The sequence below is a fragment of the Haliotis asinina genome, chromosome 8 (genome assembly GCF_037392515.1).
Source record: "Haliotis asinina isolate JCU_RB_2024 chromosome 8, JCU_Hal_asi_v2, whole genome shotgun sequence".
NCBI classification, from domain to species: domain Eukaryota; kingdom Metazoa; phylum Mollusca; class Gastropoda; order Lepetellida; family Haliotidae; genus Haliotis; species Haliotis asinina.
Window position 1 is genome coordinate 43,529,344 of NC_090287.1, and position 6,000 is coordinate 43,535,343.

Below are 6,000 nucleotides of genomic sequence, written 5' to 3' on the forward strand. Positions count from 1 at the left end.
CTAAAAATTAAACGAATGTGTGAAAGAAGTTTTTATAGGCACAATTTAGTCTATCTTCGCTATGAATCGAGAATGGAAGCCAGTGAGCTATAACATACCGACGTGAAACGTAACTACAAATCTACTGTCCTAATAACACTAATACCAATTATTTGACTTAAACTGAAGTGACAAAATAGTTAACTTATCTTCTACATGTAAGATTTCAGTTGTTACAACACAGCGAATTTAATCCGTTGTTAAACATACTAACGACAAACTATACGATGACAGTGCTGAAACAGTAAACATTATGAATGATTTCTTTGCAGATCAGGCAAGAGTAGATGCTCCAAATAGGGATATTCCCGAAATTCACTCAGCGGTAGATAATCCATTATGTGACCTAACACTTAGTTCGCAAGAAATCTACGATATTCTCTTCTCTGTTGACACCACTAAAGCAACAGGCCCAGATGGTATCGGCAACAAATTCCTGAAAATGAATGCAAGAGAATTAGCAGTTCCCTTATCTGAAGTTTTTAATATATCATTAAAGAACAAAGTGTTTCCCGATATTTGGAAGGAGGCATTAGTTGTTCCAGAGACCATATAATAGATAGATCTATTATATGGTCTCTGGTTGTTCCTATTCACAAAAAGGCAGTATAAATGAATGCTGTAACTATCGACCAGTCGCACTAACAAGCTGTGTAGCAAAGACTTTTGAACGATGCATTTTCAAACACGTATTCAATCATTTTAGGGATAATGAAATACTTACAAACTTACAATCCGGTTTCGTGCCAGGTGATTCAACAGTAAATCAACTAACGTACCTGTATGACTTTATAGCGAGTGCAGTCGATAGAGGTAAGGAAATTAGGGCTGTATTTTGTGACGTGAGTACGGCTTTTGACAAGGTCTGGCATAAAGGTATTATACACAAGCTAAGACGTTATGGTATCGGGGGTAATTTGTTGAAATGGTTTGAGAGTTATCTAGACAACAGAGTTCAAAGAGTTGTTATAAATGGTTATACGTCTGACCAAAGATCACTCTTAGCCGGCGTTCCCACAAGGCTCTGTCCTAGGACCCCTGCTGTTTATAGTTTATGTCAACGACATTGTTGAAGGAATTAACAGCAATATCCGTCTCTTCGCAGATGACACATCACTTTATGCTATAATAGACGATCCTGCCGAAACTGCTCTGTGTCTTAGTAATGATCTTCGTAAAATTTCTGATTGGGCCGACAAATGGCAAGTTACATTTAATCCCAATAAAACAGATTCTATACAATTATCTCGTAAAGTGCGGCCAAGCCCAAAACTAAATTTAACAATGAAGGGTTATAACATTAATGGTGTTAATAGCCATAAACATTTGGGACTTACTTTACAGCATGACTGCTCCTGGACAGACCATGTTAACTGCATCGCTAAAAAGGTCGCACCCATGGTAAACTGTCTTAGAGGTTTTAAATATCGTCTTTCGCGGAAACTTTGCAAACAATGTAGATACAATGTATTTTGCCTATTTTCGACTACTGTTGTCACATCTGGGACAACTGTACCAAACAGCAAGCATTAACACTTGAAAAACTTAATCTTGATGCACTCAGAACTATTTGCGGTGCTGTTCGCGGTACGAGTCATAAGAAAATTTATGATGAGACAAATTTCCAACCACTATGTACTCGTAGACACATCCAAAAACTAACATTTTTCTATAAGATGGTTAATAATTTCACTCCAAAATATTTCAGCAATCTCGTCCCTCCTAAGGTATCTGACACAGCAAACTACAGTTTTCGAGATCGTTTGAAACTCCAAACTATCGATAGCAAAAGTGCAATTTATGCTAAGTCATTTCTCCCAGATACTGTAAGATTGTGGAATTCTTTGTCTACTGATCATAGAGAATCGGCTACTCTGGGTAGTTTTACGAAAAAAATTAGTGTGTCATATAATAATCAAACCTACTTTAATTTAAACTCAGGATCAAGATTCTGTCAGATTATTCATTCGCGACTCAGGCTCGGTTGCAGTGATTTAAACGCACACAAATATGAACGATTTTTATCTTCAAATCCGTCTTGTTCTTGTGGCTACTCTTACGAAGATCCAATTCACTATTTTTTTTCGTGCATAAATTACTCTGACATAAGACACAAAATGCACTTCTATACCAAAGGATATGATATCAAATCAATACTATACGGCCACCCTAGTGGATCTGCTAACGATAATCACGAACTATTAGAATCTATCCATTCTTTCATTGTACTCTCAGGCAGATTTGTGTTGTAATAGTAAAGTGAAACTGCACTTCCGACATTAACGATCTTAATGTTATAAGTGGCTATGTTATCACGTTTTGATTGTTACATTCACAGAAAGCTATTGTTTATTGTTTGATATTTGCATGCTTTTCGCCTCACGACTGCTTTATATAAGTTACTTGTATCCTGGAGCGGTATTAACATAAGCAATATATTGCTTGTTTACCAATCCAAATCCCCTTCTTGGAAATAAATATGTTTAAACCAAACCACATACTAGTAACTCGGGATCAATCTTACAAACTACGCTGACGCCATATTGACTACACTGGCTGGTTACGTAACGACCCGAGACATACGTTCAGAGGCTTTCCGGGGAGTTTCTTCTCCCTCTCTATATAGTCTCCCTGATCAAACTATCGCAGTCAAGTATCTTCAGTGCTACTGTTAATGCTGGTCACGTATCCGAGTATTTCCATCTTGGCAGAGGCTGCAGGCAAGTGCATCCTTTCTCGCCATGTTTGTTTCTCGTATGTGCTGAATTACTTTCAAATGCAATTTAAAAAGTTAAAAACATAAACGGTAGCGACAAAAATGGTGTAACGTATATAATATCCCAGTATGCGGACGACGCAAATTTTACTCTTGATGGAACATGGTATCTATAACGAAATCAATTGCTGTATGTTCAGGATTAAAAATAAATTGTGCTAAAACTAGAGCAATATGGATAGGATAAAACAAAAACAAAACATAGCAATGAATAACTCTATCATTTTTTATTCCAATCTAAGTGCGATGAACTTTGCTATACCATTTGAAAAAGCAAGAAAATATAGTTCCTCATGTTCAAAGAGATGACTCACTCTCCGTGGCAAAATAAGTATGTTTAAGTCACAAATATTACCACTATTCACACATTTCTTCTGCTCCCTTCCAAGTCCAGACAAAGAATCCCTCAAAAGACTAAACTCTTTGTTCTATCAATTTGTATGGTCTGGTAAGGGAATAAAATAAAGAGAAGAATGATTATAAAGGAATACGACAACGGTGGACAGAAAAGGGTTAACGTGGAAATGTTCGATAAATATATGAAAATAATTTGGATCAAACGCCTATTATCATTGGTAGGCCCATATCAGTCTTTAGTGAATGAAATTCTTCGTCCATATGGAAACACAGCAATCCTCAACTTCCAGAAAAACTACAACGTATAAGTAAAGTAATGAGACATACTTTTTGGCAGGATGTCTTTTACAGCCATATAGAAAATGACAAATTAACAACCACCAATGAATTCGTAAAGCTTCCCATTTTAAACTTTTTATAACAGCATGACCATAAAGAATTCCTTAAATGGCATGACAGGGGCCTAAAAATATCTATTACCTTTACACATATACAGGAGTCCTAACTGATTTCAACACGCTCAAAGAAAAATATAACCTCTCTGGAACGTTGTAAATTACTAAAAGCTCTTCCAAAGGAATCTACAAACAAGTTGAAAAGTGGCGTTACATATACAGTTGACAAAGAAAGACATGTTGAAACGACTAGTTCATCTATCAAACATTATGTGATAATGATAGAGCCACATTAGACAAAATTGCAAATAAATGGGAATCCAAACTAGATATGCCAATCTCAAAAGATTTACGTCAAAATGTTTTTCCATTATCAACAACTACTGCGTTGATCATAAGACAAGAAATTTTCAATACAAAATTCTTCATCGCATTTTAACAACACAAACCTTTCTTTATAATATAGGAACGTCAGACAACAGTCACTGTTTGTTTTCGTACTGTGGAACCAGAAACACTTGAACATGTCTTCTATGATTGCAGGAAAACTCAAAATCTGATAAGACAGTTTCGAATATGGTTTGAAGAAACAACCAAGACGAAATTAAAAAGATCAAAATCAATTATCTTACTTAGAAAAAAAATTGAAGAGATAAATTTTCATTTTCAAAGTTTGGTAAAAAGCACCAAGCAAATGTATGACATTGAAAGATATATTTACGGACCTGCCAATAGCATACTAAAAACAAATGGTAAATATTGATGCCGACACTTACAAGGTAAACAAGCAGCCACCAGTACGTGATGAGCTGTCGTATGGAGAAGGCATAGTCCTTCATGCGGCCAGGACAGTGATACCCAGCACAATGAGGAGGGAAATGCTCTCCACAGTACACGCCGGACACATGCATGGGCATGGAGAAAACCAAGCGCCGTGGATTAGATATTTTATACTGGCCTGGAATGTGCCCCCACATGAACGACCTAGTCTGAGCCTGTGGAATCTGTCAACAAAACCAAATGTCACATGCTAAACAAACACTCAAATCTTATGAAATACCATCAAAGCCCTGGTAGATGATAGGCACAGATCTATTCCAACTAGAAGACTTGCACTACATCATAGCAGTGGATTACTAGAACAGAATCTTTGAAGTCATACGTCTCCGAGACAAAAGATCGTATTCAGTGATCCAGAAACTAAAGAGTTTCTTTGCCCGTCATGGTATCCAGGAGGTAGTCAAATCAGAAAACGGCCCCAGAAGAGCTTTGACAAATTCAAGAATTTCTCTAAAGCCTGGAACTTTAACCACGTAACCAGCAGGCCAGGTTATCCAACAACCACTGGCCTGGCAGAGGTAAACAGTCCAAACTGCTAAACGACTATTCACTAAGTCTAAACAAGATAAACAAGACCCATACCTAGCACTGCTGGAATATAGGGACAGCCCAATTAACAACATAGCATCAGCAGCACAAATGAGCACGAGTCGCCGCCTCAGATCTACTCTACCATCAACCGACAAGCAGCTACAGTCCAAGACCATCAATTGCCCGGGTGCTCAGGAGAAACTACTCAACAAACAGCGGGAACAAAAACTCTTCTATGATCAGTAGGCACAAGCTCTCGTACCTCTTACAAGACATGATATTGTTCGCATGCAAACACCATCAGACAAGTGGCAACCAGCCAGTATAGTTCAAAAGATGGACACCCAAGTTCATATCTCGTCCAAACACAAGATGACAAGGCCTGTAGCTGAAACCGCAGACACCTCTCCAATCCCACCAAGAGTTGTATGTTCACAGAAGAGGGTGAGGCCAATCACCCCATACAGTCAGATCAACTACAGCTGCAACAACAACGATCACCAGCGCCAACATAACAACGCCTGTTCTAACACAGCTGACTCGGTTGATGCTTCTGTAGCGGCCACAAAATTTCCGAATCCCGTGCTGGGATTCGAACGACGGACCTTCTGATCCGAAGTCGGACGCCTTGTCCACATGACCAAAGAGGTTAACCCCGTCAGCAAGCTGACAAGGTAAGGATGTCATCTTTGGGATGACTCCACGCCCTGCTACACTTCACACAATGAAAGGTAGCCCACGTCGTTTACTGTAAGTGGCAGGCCAGTTTTCAAGCCATCAAGATACGATGACTGAAAGACCCTAAAGGTTCAGTCATAATGTGTATTAACGAACGGTAAAAATGTTAATGTCGTAACTGCACAGTGATGCAGCATTATTAGGTTATGTACTCTGTTAAAGTACAAAAAAAAAGTTTGTGTTAAATTAAAAGACAATTCAAGATCAACATGACTCCTGAGTGCCAAAGAATGTTATTTCCTTCAATTACTAACATGATGATATGATACCAAGATGTGTTATATACTGAACTACAAAAGAAAGGTCGCACTTTTCAAAGTCATC